Source organism: Sparus aurata, chromosome 2, assembly GCF_900880675.1.
Source record: "Sparus aurata chromosome 2, fSpaAur1.1, whole genome shotgun sequence".
In the NCBI taxonomy this organism is placed as follows: Eukaryota; Metazoa; Chordata; class Actinopteri; order Spariformes; family Sparidae; genus Sparus; species Sparus aurata.
The window spans coordinates 3,264,276-3,283,369 of NC_044188.1; the positions used below are offsets into that span (position 1 = coordinate 3,264,276).

The 19,094-nt window shown below is 43.9% G+C and overlaps 1 protein-coding gene across 1 annotated transcript in view; it reads right to left on the minus strand.

Moving 5' to 3' along the window:
* Positions 1-18,234, minus strand: part of slc8a2b (solute carrier family 8 member 2b) — a 104,734-nt gene extending 86,500 nt beyond the window's left edge. The window contains exon 1 of the mRNA XM_030391644.1: positions 18,194-18,234. The gene's annotated coding sequence lies outside the window, so the exon portion shown is untranslated. The remainder of the gene's footprint in view (positions 1-18,193) is intronic.
* Between the last annotated feature and the right edge of the window lie 860 nt (positions 18,235-19,094).

The following is a 19,094-nucleotide window of genomic DNA, read 5'->3' on the forward strand; positions in this document are numbered from 1 at the left end:
GATGGGACATTGTTAGAAGAAGAGGAGGAGGGAGAAGGAGGAGAAGAAGAAGGAGGAGGAAGAGAAAGACGAAGACAGGAAGAGGTAGACAGAGGAAGATGAAGAAAAAGAAGAAGAAGACAAAGACAGAAAGAGGAAGACGAAGACAAAGAAGAAGAGGAAGACAAAGAAGACAAAGATGAAGCAGAAAAAGAAGAAGACGATGAAGACAAGGAATAAGCAGAAGCAGAAGAAGAAGGAAGAAGACAAAGACAACAAGAGAAAGAGGAAGATGAGGAAGAAGAAGAAGATGATGAAGAAGAGATAGAAGAACACAGGAAGAGGAAGACAGAGGAAGATGAAGAAAAAGAAGTAGAAAAAGACAGAAAGAGGAAGAGAAGAGGAAGACGAAGAAAACCAAGAAGTTGAAGACAAAGAAGAAGACAAAAAGGAAGACGAAGACAAGGAAGAAGCAGAAGAAGAAGGAAGAAGACAAAGACAACAAGAGAAAGAGGAAGATGAGGAAGAAGAAGAAGATGAAGACGAAAAGGAAGATGAAGAAGACAAAGAAGAAGACAAAGACGAAGCAGAAGACGAAGACGAGGAGGAAGACGAAGAAGAAGAAGAAGAAGGTGACAAAGACAGGAAGAGGAAGACAAAGAAGAAGCAGAAGAAGAAAAAGACGAAGAAGAAGATGCAACAAACAAAGCCAATGGAAGCTGTTACTCCCACATTTCCTGGTGCTAATGAAAAACAGCCTCAATAGATATCAAAGATAAAAAACCTTCAGCACGGTACAAATATCTACTGATGATTTTAAAGCCCGTTTAAAGCCTGTGTGTGATGAAACTACATTCGTTCGACACAGAATCAACATTTGGTTGCAGAAAAAGTAAAAGTTCAGAATACAAAGAATCACTGTAATTATGAAATTTAGCTCCGAGGGTTTAACTTCATAACTGAAAACGTCTTTGCGAGAACAGCTCGAGGATTCTGCTCGAATCCCACGAGGTCTCATGAATTAAATATAACTTTTAGGACATGAGCTGGGAGATGTTCTGGATGCGTTGGTGTGGAAAGAGCCAGTCATTTACGATGGACAAGATGGAGAGAACTCGACTGAGAGTGAAGGAGGAAAGGTAAATAAGGAGGCGGGCTGGGATTCATTGGCAGTTTGAGTTTTATTGCGATATCCTGGAAGAAAACCTCAGAGCAGCTGATGAAAGCAGGAAAAGAGGGAATTAGGAGGCATAACGTTATCTGACAATCATGAAAACCACGTGAAAAAAACCTGCCTCACCTCCTTTTTTCAGATGAAAGAGAAGCGATGGCTTATCCTATTTATAAAAAGACGGAGTTACAAAACATTTCAGGGGGGAACGCTGGATTTCTCTTTCAGACGGAGGAGATAAAAGGAAGCTGCTGCTGAGGAAACGCGGAGGAAAAGATGCTGAGGGGGAGGAAAGAAGATGAGGACCGTTCTGGGAGAGAGGAGAGGGATGTAGCAGGCAGCTGCGATGACGGACATATTGGTTACATCAGCACTATGCAGACATCCACACTGAGACCACACCACACAGATGAGAGGGTGGAGGTGCATTAGAAACCAGGAGTGTTGGGAAGATGGAGGCAGATAATGAGGAACATCCCGACACTGAGAGAAGAAGAAGAAGGTCTGCTCGCCTCCTGCACACCTCCTATTTTTAGCTTCAGATCTACAGCTTGGATTATTAATGAACGAGTTAATAGATCTCATCTGGTGCTTCCAGTCAGTCCAGAGTTTAACAGAACAAACCAGAGAGAGTTTGTGTTGATGTGGCAGCATGACGGGAAACGAGAGGGAGAAATAGAGCAGGAACAAAAACGTATCCTGGAAGACGTTCAAACCCCGAGGCGGAAAAAATGGAAATCATGCTCTATTTACCAGAAGCTGCTCAGGAAAAAACAAATGATGCTTGATGGCGGTGAATGTTGTGCAGATGACTTCAGTGTGAACATTTTGTGCTGACATTTAAATGTTCTGTCTGCTTAAGAGGACGTTAATTATTGTGTTAAAGACATTTCATTTGAAGGATTTTGGTTGCATTAACTTTGTTCCTCTCAATCCGTTTCCTGTCTAAAAAAGGATGGTTTGTTGTTCGTTTCCTGTTTTATTTTGTAGATTACATCCTTGTGTGTCATATTTAACTTCCTGTCTTTGTCTTTTTCCTGCGTACATAGTAATGTTCTGTCTACTAAAGAGAACGTTAATTATTGTGTTAAAGAAATTTCATTTAAGGGTTTTGGTTGCATTAACTTTGTTCCTCACAATCCGTTTCCTGTTTTGATATTAGTTTGATGTCATTTCTAAAATAGGACTGTGTCATATTTTGCTTTCCACTTCCTGTCTTTGTCTTTTTCCTGCGTACGCCTGTGTTTCATCACTTAATCATTCCTGTGTTTCCCTCTCACTCTTTGTTTGTGTTTCTCCTCCCTCGTCCTGTGTTTTCTGTTTGTCTTCTTCTACTGATTTATACTTTGTTCAGCCTTTTTTGTATTTTGTATTTTGGACAATCATCATTAGAGCTCACTTTTTGTTCTTTTACCAGCCTCATCGTGTTTGGATCTGGGGCCACGTCCCTCTACAAACACTGACTTTAGCATCAAGGTCTTTGGCTCTTATTCATATATTTATAATCTATGATATTCGCATGTAGAACTATAAAAAGAAAGCAAAGGTGTCTGTTCACTAAACAAAGGAATTCATCGTTTTTCTGGTATAAAAAAGTAGAAAAAAGTGTTTTGCTGAAATAAAAATAAACGTCTGTGTCGATGAGGTTTGTATTAGGTCACGTGTTTGTAAGCTTTCCCATTTTTTTGTGTTCACACGAACTTCCGTGTTCTCAACAGAGGAAACCCAAAACAGTGACATTAAAGTGATGACATAACAGAGAAGCATTATGTAAACACTGGAAATGAAAGGTTGCGAGTGAAAGACGTTGAAACAGTCGGATGAGTGCGAGCGTCAGACGCCAGGATCAGTTTAGTTCTACAAGCTGTTTGGATTACAGAACAACAAAAAGCTCCCTGAAATCTGATCCTTTAATCCGTCTCTTCTATCTCCCCCTTCTGCTCCACACAAACACGCTCGCTCCGATGATTTATGCTAATGTAGGCTCAGAGTCTTTGGGTGGTATTTAGGAAGCTGTGAGACTGATTGTAACGGGGGTGGCCTCACAGATGGCTTATCTGTAAAAACCAATGTGAGCAAGGACGGTTAATAAAAAGTGGTTTTCTAGTGTGTGTACACAGTTGTGAATATAATGAGTCTGGAGGATAATGGAAGCAGACCGCTCCTGCTGAGATCCAACAGGTGACCGTGAAGTCACATTACAGAGAAATTATTAAAGGCACCTCCCGCAGAGCTGCGTCACCGTCAGAGACACGGAGACATCGATATGTGACCGACAAACGATCTGTGATTACTGATGACACGTTGGCCTGAATTCATGAAGTTGGTTTATACAATCAAGAGTTTGATAAAGTGTTGAACCTGCTCCATCCTCACGTTACCTAAATGTTTTGGATCACTAAACACCTGAAACAGTCTTGTGTCGCTCTCGACAAACTTATATCTAAAATATATCAATGATGTTGTTGAGGTCACACATTAAATCTTTCTTTCTTTGTCAAAAAGAACCAGTTCATTATCACACTATGTTCACACAGCGTCCAAACCTTTTTTGGAATGAAAACAAAAGAGTTTTGTACCTATAAAACATCACAAATGATAAGCATATGTTGCATTTCAGGAATTACTGATGATTCATAAATGTTTGGTGCTGCCTGTAGTTTCTCTCTGTTGCATTTCTTAACCAATAAATATGAAAATGTGTTTTTTAAGGAGACTGCGGGACATTTCCATCTGTATTTGTCGCTACTAAAAGTGGATATTTCTTGGATATTTCGTGTGTCTGTGGCGACCAATCAAGAGTTTGATAAAGTGTTGAACCTGCTCCATCCTCACGTTACCTAAATGTTTTGGATCACTAAACACCTGAAACAGTCTTGTGTTGCTCTCGACAAACTTATATCTAAAAAAAAATCAATGACGTTGTTGAGGTCACACATTAAATCTTTCTTTCTTTGACAAAAAGAACAAGTTAATTATGTAAGGGATAATGTATAGAACGACGATTCTCTGAGTCGTCCTGAAGGGACTTATTTTCCCGATAGTGACCGTCGTTCTAGCATTATCCTGCTTATTACACGGTTACTTGCCAACACGAAAGAAAACTTAACACAGTGTGTCTTTTCACAATGTATTTGTTACCGTTTATAGTGTTTTTCAGCAGAGAAATATAGTTCGCCAAACCGACGCCGTTTCTCTTCTCCCTCTGCTTTCCTCTTTTTCTTTTCTTGACCGGTGACGACAACTCAGCCTTCTGCCAAGAGTTGAAATCACCGTATTTTTCCGATATGAAGTGGACTACAGATCAGCTGACGTGACCGAAGACGCTGCGGTGAAAAGTGACCGGACTACTTGTGGAGCAAAGATTTTAGAGCGTGGAGTGATACGAAATACGTGAATCAGAGGCAAAAAGGCCACTTTCCTTGACGACAGTCAAATATGCTTAGCAACGGTCAATTATACGAAAATAATCGACCGCCGAACGTTGGAGAGGCCCATTCAAGTGAATGGAGCGTTCTACAGCATTAAGAAGAGGCGTGTGATAACACATTATGTTTGATTTGTGTTTCACACAGCGTCCAAACTTTTTTTTGGAATGAGGATTGTAGATTCTCAGCGGTGGAGAACAGACAAAAAAACGTACGCGACAACAATAATTATCTATTCAGTCTGAACTCTTTCCTGAACGTCTACAAAACTACTACACCTGTGTTATATATTTTGTTGAGTTGTGTATTTTATTAAGGTAACGTGATGTTTTCATTTTGTCACCTGTCAACAACTCCCATGATCCCTTGCTTCTTACATCTTATGTTTTGTTTTGATTGAGAGACTCCTCGCAGCAGAAACTACAAACAGCGTGTTGTGTGTCACGTGTAAGTTTGGGCTCAGAGGAAATGTCAGATAAAACTGTATTTTTACGTAGAAGAGCCGATGAATCAATATGAAACTGGTTCTGTAGATTAAACAGCTGTGGTAACTCAGAGATCCTCCTACAGACTGAACTCTGACTGCTTTCTAATAAAGAAAATACACAGAAATCTAATTATTTCTCGCTCTGGTTCGGCTTCCAATAATATATTCACATTACCAACTGTTGCTTAAGTAGAGAAGCTGCTGCAGTCGCTCATTACAACAGATACTAAAACCACTCAGACAACAGATTTAATCACATCTCAGTCCCACAGCTCAGCCTCAGTTTGTTATTCAGACAACAGTAATATCTCATCCTCCCCTCCGTCATCCCTCTAATCTCACAACTTTCTCTTTGTCTTCCAGCCGAGAACGCAAAGCAGCCGAGTCAGAGGGAAAGTAATTCTTATTATTGGCCACGACGGCGCTTCAGTCAGCACATTACTGCGAGTGGAGTGAAGGAAGCCTGCAAATCATCTGACACCAGCGACTCACCGTCCGACCTCACCACGCCTCCTCTCTGTGTGTCGGCCTGCATTATTAAAGGGATATTCCGGTGTAAGTTTAATCCATGGTCTAAATCACCATGAAACTGTGTTAGACTCCCTCTCGAGAGATCAAGTTAGCAGACCGCTAATTTACGGAGTTTTATCAACCTCAGAAACGACTGCACGACAGCGATACACTGCAGTAAATGGATCCAAATATAAACCGCCACCAAAAAGCCACAAATAATGCTCAGAACAGCACCAAACTTCAGCAACAGTACAAATAGGGTCTAAGCACATAGTCCGGGGCATCTAACCTCCGCTAGCTTAGCTGGATTTCTACTGAAAAGCTGACTAAATTTACCACTCTTCTACAGCAGCTTCCTGTTGACGGGAAGTCCCGACGAGTCGATTACCGAGTGCAGTAGAGTTCCGCGGCTCATGGATGAAAATGTATGATTATGACTCCATGGAAAAGCAATCAAAGTTCATATGTGTCTTACCTGCCAGTTTATAACAGTTATTATCGAGAGCGGACAGGGAAAAGAACGGAATTGAGCGTTTCTAACCGCACTCGGTAATCGTCGCGTCGGGACTTCCCCGACCCGGAAGCTGATGGAGGAGAGTTGAAATCTGTTTTTAGCTTCCCAATAGAAATCCAGCTAAGCTAGCGGAGGTTAGATGCCCCGGACTATGTGCTGAGACCCTATTTGTACTGTTGCTGAAGTTTGGTGCTGTTCTGAGCATTATTTGTGGCTTTTTGGTGGCGGTTTATATTTGGATCCATTTACTGCAGTGTATTGTTGTCGTGCGGTCGTTTCTGAGGTTGATAAAACTCCGTAAATTTAGACCATGGATTAAACCTACACTGGAATATCCCTTTAACTCTTAGTGGCCTAATTAAAGCGGCATTAAAACCTTACAACACACACACACACACACACACACACACACACACACACACGATGGCCATGAGGTCAGCAGCATCACTCATCTTCTCGCTGTCGTTAGCGGCCTGAAGGTAAGAGCAATAATTGACATTTACCAAACACATGATCTATCGAGCTGTGCCAGCTCTCAGCGCCCTCAGAGCTAATGACGAATTGACATCAAACTATGGCGTGACTAATGGGACGCGCGCCGCATGTAACACATTCGATTTATTCTATAAGACAGGCGGCTGCAGGCAGGAAGTGGTGCACAAGTGGGTTGTGTGTTTTGTCAGGTTGCAGGGAAATACTGAGTTTTTTTGTTTGGATTTTTGTCAAAAAGTCACAATCTGCGACACACGACGCTGCGACGAAGCTGCCAAACGGGCGTTCAAGGCTTTTGTGACACGGCTGGATACATGGGGGAGAATTTCATCCGTGTTTGCAGTGTTCGAAAATATACAACGGTATGAGAAACAATAGAGTTTTGTACGTATAAAACATCACAAACGATTAGCACTTGTTGCATTTAAGGAATTACCGATGATTCATAAATGTTTGGTGCTGCCTGTAGTTTCTCTCTGTTGCATTTCTTAGACTATAAATATGAAAATGGGTTTTTTAAGGAGACCGCAGGACATTTCCATCTGTATTTGTCGCTACCAAAACTAGATATTTCTTTTTGCAGAAGCAGAGCCGACTCCAACGTGTCTGTGGCGACCAGAACAGGTATTTTTTAGCCCAAACCATGACTTCTTCAAAGTGGTTTCTGTGCTTCAACCGTAAATTTGCAACAAAAGAAATGTTTAGAATGAACTTTTCTGTGTTTTTTACAGAAACATACTTAGCTAACATTTATTCTGTTGGTATAACGAGACTAAAATTATGTCCATATCCTTCAAATTTCCTTTAAAACCAGGAGAAGACAGACGTTGTGTAAAAGCGAACCCATCAGTGAGTCGACCCTCGGCTGTGTTGTGAAGACGCTGCAGGATTCAACGCTCTGATGTGATTCAGGAAACATGATGCATCATACAACATATTCCACTGAGCCATCTTCTCTTTTTCTTCACACACTCGCCCATAAATTACTCTGTGTGCATGACAAACATGGATTATGAGGACGCGGCTCAGTGGAAACCATTTACTCGACATCCAGCCGTAATCTGCAGAAGACGTCGGGAACGTGACATCGGCTCAGCCGAGCGTACTTTAATAACGGACGCTGGAAACAGAGCGATGGAGGGCTGAAAACAATTTGTTCTCTGCAGCATATTGGTCTATAAAAGCAGCAGGTCCATCTATGGATCACCCACTTCAAATGAACACACTGCATTAGATGAGATTAGAAAGCCACACAGCGCCGCGGCGGAGAGGATGGAGGTATAATAACACGGTGCTGATGCCAAATCCCTCGACTGCCGCGCCGCCTCCCGCCGCCTCCCGCCGCCTGGAGAGGATCTCATCTCAGATCTGTCTCTTATCTTTATTGAGGAGAAAATGAAACATGTCTTTTTGCACTTTGAAGTACGAGCTGGATTTTTCTCTGGATGAATACCAATGATTGTTAACAACCCGACACCCCCCGAGTGATTCTCTCAGGTTGTCAGAGTGCATGCTGGGAAATGTAGATCATAAAGGAGCAGATGAGAAAAGAAGTGAGAGTTTAAAGTTATAATTCTCATTTTTCTGCAAAAGCCAGTCAGTGTATTAAAATATTTAAATGTGCATTTCTCAACGCGACCACAAGAATAAATGTTCGCTGAGTTTGTTTCTGCTCTCAGAGAAGTTAAAACATGTTTCTGTTTCTCGTCACAGCGCTGTGCTGATGCTCTGGTCAGGTTTCATCACAAACGCATCGTGGTTCGGCTTAAATTATCTGTTTTGTTGCCTTCTAAACGTCTGGAGACGCTCCGCCTGCTCCTCAGCTTCAGCTTCTAAGCAGATAATGTGAGTTTGATGCGACAGGTTTGGTACAAATGTCAGCCCTGGACGTCTCTGTGGTTTACAGAAGTCTTCCTCTCTGTGTGGTAGTTTTTATTTTATAGATTCTCTGAGCCGACAGACTGCTGCTTCTTAAACACTAATTTCTGCTTGGAGACGGGACGATGTGACGCTCTGAGCACAGAGCAGCAGTTAAATCCACTTTATGTGCATTTTCTGATTTGCAGCTTTGTTGTTTTTTAAATCTATTTATTTCTCTGTGGTCTATTCTACATTTTAATATAACTGAAATCAGTCTCGTCTCTCTGCCTCCACACTTTGTGCTCCTGCAGACCGTAAATGTCTTTATTTGCATCGATCCACAGACGCAGACTGAAGCAGCGCCGTCACATCGACACCGCTAAACTTCAGAGCAGTACGAAGTGAATCAGGACAAACTTTCTTTAATATTTACAACTTTAAAAATCTCCATAAATCCAAATTAATCTCACCTCTTCTGTCTTTTATTGACAATTAATTAGAAAAGGAGAAACATTGTGTGCTCGAGCGTGTTTTCGTCGACACAACAGCCAAAAAATAAAACTTAGTGTTGCACGTTCTGGTTTTTAATGACGTGTCAAGACTGAACGTATTCTATTACATCATTAAATGAACGCCGCCTCACTGAGACGCGATTGACGCCGAGGCTGAAACACAATTAGTTTGATGTCTCAGTTGAGCACACACACAGACGAGCTGCCGGATGACGAGACGCCGCCAGACTCAGCTGCAAACATCGGACTTTAATTTCAGCGTTCTCGCTGTGAAAACAGTGTTTCCTCGGTGTTTGGACACTTTGGTACCGGCTCAGTCACCGACACGCTCCGTCTGCGCCGCTTGAACAGATGTTTTGCTTCAGCAGTTATCTCGCACTAATTTCCCCTCTGCTGATTGAGCAGAACCGGAATCTGTCATCCATGTTTGTCTCTGAGCGCCACAGCATGTTGGGCTTTTAAAATAATACTTAGAGATTCATTCAACCTTGAGTTTCCTTAAACGTCTGTATTCTCCACAGACTTCAGATGGAACTTTGTAAAAGTTATTATATCTATTTTTACTTCCAGAGTAATTTAAAAACCACATAAACACGACGGAGTTTAATTTATATCCTCGGGACGTCGTGTTCAATCCTGTTTGAGAGAAACTGAGCGTAACTTAAAGAACATTTTCTGTTCCGTCGCTTCAGGATGTTCCTGCTATTTCTGCTCTCCTGCTTCCTCTTCCTGCGGGTCCTTCCTCCCTCCTGGTCTTCCTGTGTCGTCTCTCTGCTGCCACGTTAAAACGTTTCCTCCTCCAGCGGTTCAGTGAAGCTTTCTGTGTCCTCACCGCATTTATTTCCTTTAAAGAGGCACTATGCAACGATTTTAGCAAAAATTACATTAATTATGCAGGCTGAGAGTCGTTCTGATGGTTCTTTGACACTTTCTGGGTCGTTTGGTGGCTGCTACGACTCCCCCTAGCGCTTCTGGGCGGAGAAATGGAGCATGCAACTTGCTGCCACCGGTCCGAGTTCAATCCGGATGTGAGTCGGCAGAAGTATCCCATCGCCTCTCGAAAATGTAGTCAGATTGTAGTTTCGAAACTGCTTTGCGGCAGACACGCCCCCAAACATGGAACCGGGTGGATATAAACTGCCAGTTGCAAGGCAACTGTTGTATTCATCATGGATCAGTCGACTAAAAAGAGACCCGGGAAGCCACAGTCGGAGGAACAGAAGAAGAAGAAGAAGGAGCTTGACAGAAAAAGAGACCAGACACGAGTAAACATAGGACGAGCTTTTGAGGAATGGCGTCAAATGAGAGACTCCGAAGACTGCAAAACGGATGCCGACTTGGCCGTGTTGCTGTTGAAATTGTAAGTAGCCTACCCTTGGATGAACTTTATCTTTGCAACGTGACTTGATAGTCTTTTGAACAATGTGTTTGCTTGACTTTTTCATTGCGAGCCCTGTATGTGTTTAGCTTGGTTTCTTGATGGCTAGCTCGCTAGTTAGCGGGTGTTTAGCGTAGCAGTCACTTGCTACCAAACACATTTGTTTTTGTTCTGAATCCAGGTTCTCGTTGTGTATTTAGATACGTAGATCGGTCTTCGACTGTCGCATGATTTGTCGCCTGTATCATGCGATATGTCCCGCTGTTTAGCCGGCCGGCTTCTTTGAAAACAGATGCACATGGTAAGGTAGCAGCTACTGGGTGTGCGGGGAGGCTTGTCAACAAGTCTTTACGACAGTGTTAGTGAAATATCTGCGCCGAAGCTGTAGGGGGAGCCCTGTAGCGAAAAACATAAGCACAAATCTGGTGCAGAGCTAGAAAACAGCGAAGGAATCTGGTCTGGAAACTGCTACTGCATAGTCCGGCTTCAATTGTTTGCAGCTTAACGCATTTTTTTTACCTCACAGTCTGCTGAAAGTGTTTTTTAACCACACGCTTTGATTGATCTTCACTCTGCCGTCGCTCGTCATCTCTGCGTCTGATAGTAAAAAGATGAAATGTTGAGCAGATTTATGTTCAACACAAATCTCTCTGCTCTCCTCTCAGCTTCAATCTGCTGGCTGCTCCGGTCACATCACGCGTAAACACACACGATTCCTTCATGGAGACAAAAACGGTGAAGATTTAGTCACATCCACCGCGTGGGGCATCTGGTTTGCTGATAAATCCTTAAACGATCTTCCTCGATGCTGCCTGGATTCCTCCAGAGATGTCATTTCTGGAAGGTGAAGCTTCAGGTGGAGTCGATGTAAACAGCTCCTTGCACACATTCATACATTATAGATGATCTCTGGAGTTTGGTTACCAGGCGATCAAATATGTGTATTCAATCCAAAATGAAATCCAGGATGAATTCTTTAAAACATTTATGAAATCAGTGAAGTGTCGACTGAACGTTTACCGGCTTTGTTGTTTTTGTGAAGCTTAATGAAACGCAGGCGGAATGAAATGAAGAGTGGACTGAAAACTCCTCTTACAATCATCTAAACTCCCAACATGGAGGTGAAAACCCAAACTGTCATGGAAGCAGAACACTACGGTGTGAGAACTTTTCCTCCGAGGATCAGAACGATGTAACAACATGGAAGTTTTGTACGTATAAAACATCACAAACGAGGAATTCCTGATGACTCGTAAATGTTCGGTGCTGCCTGCAGTTTCTCTCTGTTGCATTTCTCAGACAATAAATCTAAAAAATATATAAAACCACATGAATGCTGATAATTAAAAAAAACAATACAGCAGAGACAAAAGCAGCCTCGTAATCATCGAGCGCAGACTGCAGACAGGAACAAGCTGCTCCGCTCTCCATCAGCGCACCGTCATCCCGGACGTTAAAGACGGGCTGTAATATGTTGGACTTTAAAGCATGACGCTTCAAAACGACATCCCATAATCCAACTCTGCAATAACGAGGTGTGTGAGTGTGTGTGTGATAACGTGCAGGTGCTGTTCTGTGTGTGTCTGCAGGTGTGACACCTCGTAGTTTATGGGTTAAATCAGTAAAATGAGATCTTACAGAGTTATAAACTATTACTATAACACCTTCGATCAACATCGCAGGAGTCTTGAACATAAAACAGTAAAACTGTGAGTTGAGCTTCTCAGATAAGATAAAATGTGTTTGCGTGCAAAATAATCGTTTCACTTAACACAGCTCAACTCTGAAGTGGCATCACATCCCCTCAGAAGCACTGAGAGGGATTTACTTTTGGGGTTTTCCCCTCGTGGCACATCAGAGATTAGAGACGATAAAATGAGGAGCTGGTGTGTCTCAGCACACACACACACACACACACACACCTGGACACCACAGTCACCTGACGAGGCGGCACTGAACATCTGTCAGAGTTAAAGGTGATCGTCTCTCACACGGACTCTCATGATGGAGGAAGACGATACTGAGAGAAAGAAGGAACCTCCACCTGGACTGAAGAGAAGCAGAGCGAGACACCTTCCTCTCTACATTGTTCTCTCTCTCCCTCCGGTCTGTGAGTGTGTGTGTGAGTGTGTGTGTGTGTGTGTGTGTGTGTGAGTGTGTGTGTGTGTGTCTGTGTGTGTGTGTGTGTGTGTGTGTGTGACTGAGAGTCATCCATCTCCCACCCTAAGGCGCCTTCTATAATTACAATGGGCCTGCCTTCCCCTCCATGCCAGCTAATGCTCCCCTCATTACTGTGTGCAGCAGCGGTAGCGTGCATGTGTGTGTGTGTGTGTGTGTGTGTGTGTGTGCGTGTGTGTGTCCGTGCTTATCAAATACCCAAACACCACCACCTCCGCTCCTCGGTAATCACGCTCTACATCAGCTGTCACCTTTTCTGAGCTGAAACAAGAGGCGAGGGGCTCCCACCCACACACACACACACACACACACACACACTCCCACACACCCACACACACATGCACACACATGCATACACACATGCACCCACACATGCACACTCATGCACGTGCACACACTTACAAAGACTGCTGCCATAGAAGCAAACATGGGGTTTGTTTTATATGTTTAATGTATTAGGCCTGTGTGTGTGTGTGTGTGCGTGTGTGTGTGTGTGTGTCTAAGTGTGTGTGTGTGTGTGTGCGTGCGTGTGTGTGTGTGTGTCTAAGTGTGTGTGTGTGTGTGTGTTGTGATCACTGGAGCCTGTCTTCATTTAGTGATTAACAAGATAACCTGATACAAGAGATAACAAGTTACACAACACACAGTCATACACACACACACACACACACACACACACACACACACACATGCAGTCACACACACACACACACACACACAGCTGCGGTGCTATGAATAAACCGTCAGAGCGATTAGCTAATTAATCGATTAGTTGCTCAAAAGAAATGCAGTCGCTGTATATTTTGATAATTAATAGTTAAAATTATTTTTCAGCTTCTTTAACGTGATTTAAATGAAGATTTGCTGCTTTTCTTTCATCTGTGATAGTACAAAGAAACAACAGAAAGCCAGCGTCAGTGCGTCAAGGTGGATAATTAAAGCAACACTGTGTAACGTTAATGTAAGAATACGCTGAGTCTCAATCTCAGGTTGTCGGAGGTGAAGCCAGAACGATGGAGGGATGGACGGAGGATGAAGAAGAGAGATTTTGGGTGTCGGCTGACAAATCTGCACTGCAGAGAGAAACCTGGAGTTCAGAGAGTCAGAGAGAAAACATCTGCAGGAGAGAGACGGAGGGAGACAGAGGAGGAGGAGGAACGAGAGAAAAGATGTGAAACTGTGGGGGAGTTAAAGATCGAGACAGGTGAGGGGAAAACAAACTGCATGAGGAGAAAGAGGAGAGAAATCATGTGAGTGTCAGGATGAAGAATAACAGACGGAAACAGTGAGAGATCTGTCAAACACAAGAAGAGAAACAGAGTCATAACCGACCATCGAATCGAGTAATATGGCCTCGCTCTCAGGAGATGTGAGACACAGAAGCAGATGACGACTAATAGACCTTTACAAGTGTGTGTGTGTGTGTGTGTGTGTGTGTGTGTGTATAGGTGTGTGTGTGTGTCGATGGAGGTTACGAGGCTAAGTGGTGCCAAAGACAAACATGTCGTTCCATCTCTGCTCTCTCCTGACCTTATTAGGATGTGCTAACTGAGGGGAAGGTCACAAATAGTGTGTGTTCAGTGTGTGTGCGTGTGTGTGTGTGTGTGTAGGTGTGTGTGGTCGAGACAAATGCCAGGTGAAGAGCAGACGATGGAGGAGGACAGGAACACGACAGGCTGAAGGAGAACACGTCGTCTTAAACAAACACACTTCGAGACGATTCCTCTTCAAGTGGGCATCGGCCATATCCTCGGCACGGATCACTGTATCACACACACACACACACACACGCACACACACACACACACACACACACACACACACACACACTCCTGCCAGCCAGCCATCCACCCACCGCTGCAGGCTAAAGCCATTAGAGACGACACACACAGAAAAGACGACTTCTGTGGACACGAGAAGATTTACGTCACACAGAGCAGAGCTAACCACACACACACACACACACACACACACACACACACACACACTGATGTCGACACTTCAGCTTGAAATGAGGCAGGAAGTTGGTGAAGCGTCGAGGGTTTATCAGCCCGTTCAAATATTCTCCACGGAGACAATGAAGCGTTCAGGAATGATTATCCAGTCGAGTGAGTCGCTGTCTGCAGGTGTGAGCTGAACATTCAGGTTCAGACGGGCTCAAAGATCCTGAATGTTCATGAACGTGCCGACAGGTGCGTACATTTGAATACATTTACACTAATGCGGTAATAATAGTTCACATGAGTCAGTCCTGTGTTGAATGTTATCTGAATCGGTCCGGCTTGTTTCCAGTCGAGCTGCGGTCGTCTCTACAGAGGCTTTGTGGCTTTTAATAACAGATTTCACTCTTTTTCTGGTGCGATTCATTGAAGTTATGGACACGATGTAGCATTAGACATACTGTAATTCTGAAAACATATAATAAATGATGACTGCTTTCATCTCTGCATGTTTTCTGGGGCGTTTAATGACGTTAATTGTCTCTAAAAGTATAAAGCATGATGTGAAATTGGACGCAAGGTGGAATTCTGCCTGGACGGAAATCAGAAACCACAGCTGGATGTCAGAAATCCAAAGCCGACCTGATTGATTTTATGTCTCTTTTGCTCGCAGGAGGGATTTCAGATCTTTCTAATGAAGGATTATTGATTATTCTTCTGTCATTTCCATCCAGTAACTCGAAGCCTGTGTTGTGCATCCATCCGTGTTGTTCAGTCAAACTCATTTATTGGATTGTTAGTTGAGAAGCGGCAGAGAAAGACGGAAATATTTCTCTTCTCCCCTGGAGGTAACAAGGTTCAAATCCCCCGGGCGGACCTGCAAACACAAGGACAGCTGGAGCCTGCGGCGGACCACGCTGGGATGATGTGAGGAAGGTGTGTGAAGAGGAGGATGTGCAGGTGGAGCCACGGAGCATGTTGCTAATGTGCAGAGAGACACTTCCATCCAGCTGTTTCTACACAGCCATTCAAGCCTGAGGAGGAAAAGTCGGCCTATGAATAAAGATAAGAAGCAATAAAATCTGATGAAGTCACATTTCTGCTGTTGCCACACCAGAGAACCCTCCAATCAATAACAGCGGCGGCGAGTGAACTTACAGAGCTACAGAGCGTGCCTGAATCCAAGATGACAGGTTCATGTTGAGAAAATAACACGACCGACATCCGAGGAGGAGAGCAGCGCTGTCAAATCTATCAGAGTGTCTGATGCTCTGATCGATCCCGACCTCTGCAGAGCTGGAGTTGTAGGCACGCACTCGTCCGTGTTTCGGTTTTCCAGCGTCATCGTGCAAATGTCATAATGCAAAAATGTAAAACAGTGAGGTAGATGATGGAAAGGTAATCCTGTGGCCACAAAACTCTGAATGCACATTTGTCGTCTGCTCGTTTTCAAATCTTCAGTTTTCACATTTGATATCAAAATGTGTTTTCGACCTACGTGATAAAAAGTATGAAGAAACAACCGACCAGGGACAAAGAGTCTTTTCAGTCGGACTCGTTAATAACCGTGTGATTGATATAATGACAATGAGAGGAGTTTAATTTACCAGAACCAACCAACACACACACACACACATCAGCGCCGAACGAGACTCCCCATCAGAAGCGTTGCTCACAGGTAATAAGGTGTAATTCAAAAAGATACAACGAGAGTAATAAAGTGGCGGTGAAGAGGAGAAGGTTATTCAGCCGGCTGTAAAAACGATCAGGCTGGCAAATACGAAGAGAGAGGAGATGAAATGTCTCGGCCGCGATCACGGTGATGGAGAGGTAATTATTCTAAATGCAAGTCGTCACATCGGACGTTCGCTCCTCGATCTGGAACATGACAGATTATCGTGTGAACGGTGCCGACGGGCCCGATCACTGTCAACGATGGAGGAAAGGAAGGAGGAGAACAAGTGAAAAGATGAAGTCTTTATGATCCGAGGGCAATCATGGTTCTGTAATCAGGGACAGGAAGACAGAAAGACAGCCAGAAGTAAGTTCTGAAAGATGCTGAAGGCGGGAGACGACGAAGAGGAGGTGGATGGTGAGGAAACAGAACAACATGGTGGTTGCCACTGTTGGTTTTGTTTCCACAGAGGACACGACAGAAGTCTCAAGTCCTGAGTTGGTTTCATCCTTCCATCCTCCCCGTCCTCCTCCCTGTGCAGACTGTGTCGCGCTGACTTCCTCCTTTGCTGCCATAAATATGACCGGAGAGGAATACTGCAGGCTAGCTGAAGTCGGGTTTGGGTGATTTTGTCTCTGCACTCATTCAGTATTATTGAGTTATTACATCCAACTGTCCGATGGAGATGCACGATCAGGTTTATTTGAACGTCTGCTCACCCTGAATCTAAGGGACTGATTCTGACTGATCTAAATGAGTTAGCAACACCCTAAAAAACTAAAAGAACAAAATAAAAACATCTACAATGCCTCCTGAGCAGCACTGTGAGGGCACTCAGTCGTCACATTTGCTTTAATTATTCGGCATGAGAGCTGCAAACACCAGCGAGGTCTGTGAAGTCACTTTGCAGAGTTTCTGGGTATCAAACGTCGAAGGCTGAATACAAAAACACTGAGTGAGTCATTGGAAATAAAAGGAATGAGCCAATAAAGAGCAGAGAGAGAAAGAAAGCAACATAAACGAAGACAAAGCGATAAAGAAAGAACCGGTTTGAGACAAATGTTTCAAACGTGGAGGTTATAGCCTGTTTGTACCCGGCAACAAGTCCCTGCGCTCTGCTCATAGGCCCTGAGGGAAGACACACACACACACACACGCACACACACACGCACACACACACACACACACACACACACACACACACACACACACACACACACACATATTGGCTCACTGAGTTCTGTGATGGAGCGACCATCAGAGACACACTTGTATGTATTCTCAGCACACATACAAACACTACGTGCAAGGAACTGCAGACCATAATACAGACAATATAACCCACTCCAACACACACACACACACACACACACACACACACACACACACACACACACACACACACACAGAGCAGTGGTTGGTTTCCTGGCAGCCGATGACAGCAGTGAGATGTTTAGTATTCAGAGCGAAGCAAAGCGAGTGAGAGAGCTGGCTTCAGCAACAAAGCAGCCTCTTCGTGACTCTTGGTGTGTGTGTGTGTGTGTGTGTAGTGTGTGTGGGTGTGTGTGTGTGTGTGTGGGTGTGTGTGTGTGTGTGTGTCTGGATCTCCCCCCATGAAACATTTGTTCATGCATAAACCAACTGCTCATTACAACTTCTCGTACAGTAACTTGTGCTTCCTTTTGTGTAAGCTATCTTGGATTCAGACTTCGGGAGCAAGTTTGAAGGAAAGACTTTGTTTTAGCGTTTAGACTGAAGTTCTGTTGAACTTCTGTGTTGAGCTGGACGCCGGTCTTCAGTTCATGGTAGCGGACGCCATTTTCTAAACTAACTTTAACCACTGTTGCTCTTTGTTGGTGCGTAAAGACACATCCTTTGGACTGTCACAGAAAATCTTTCAGAAAGAAATCCAGTCAAGCAGCGCGAAGCATCGTCAACAAACCATCAACCGGCTTATGTGAGTCCTCACAAGTATAGAGTTACAGTGTGTGTGTGTGTGTGTGTGTGTGTGTGTGTTTGTCGGCACCATTTATTTCCACACAAATTTAAAAAAAAGGCTGACTCACCCAAACCAAACTCATGGGGTGATGATGGAGGTTCAGCTGCCCTGAAACAGAGAAGAGAACGTCGTCAGCGTATAACTTGATCACAGTGAACTCTCAGTGCAGTGAACACACAGTAAACACACAGTAAACACACTATAGTTGGTTTTCTCCGGTCCGAATCAGGGACCAACTTGTTACAATGTTGCATGTTGCCTCGAGTTTGGTTTGTGTTCACACAGCAACATTTACAAGCGGACCAAAATGTGTGATGCGCGAGGAAACTGCTCTCTAATTGGTCTGAATTTCGAAAACGATGCAGCAACTCAGCTGAATTTAGCACCGAGCAGACAGGAAGTCAAGCACTGAAACAACAACAATATGACATCCGGTTACTTTTCAAAATAAAACACTCACACAGAAATCTGAAAAAAGAGACAAACACAAGCTCTTCTGCTAATCCTTCGATCGGGAACACTTCGTATTGTTTTTATAAGACAGACCTATAACTGCGGTCGCCAGTGATCGTGTGATTATCGCGGGAACTCTGACGCCAGCTGTCTCCCGTACTGCGCCCATAAACCGGTGGGGGTTACCGGACGGCGGAGCAAAACACGTGATCGGGCCGTAACGCAGCGGACACGTATCCGGTGGAAATTCGAGGTTAAGCACTGATGCTTCCTGCAGTTGGGTCGGATCAAGGTTGGATCATGTTCTCACCACAAACGAACCGTACCAGAGTTTGTTTGGAACCGGTTGTTTTGGTCGGCACCCGAGTGAGATTGATGTGTTCACACCTTCCCAAACGAACTGCACCAAGGGGGTAAACGCTCCAGGGTTCGATTCAACCGAACTAAACAAGGACGGTGAGAAAACGCCCTCACACAATGTAACACTGCTTCAGGGTTAGAAATCAACTTTACTG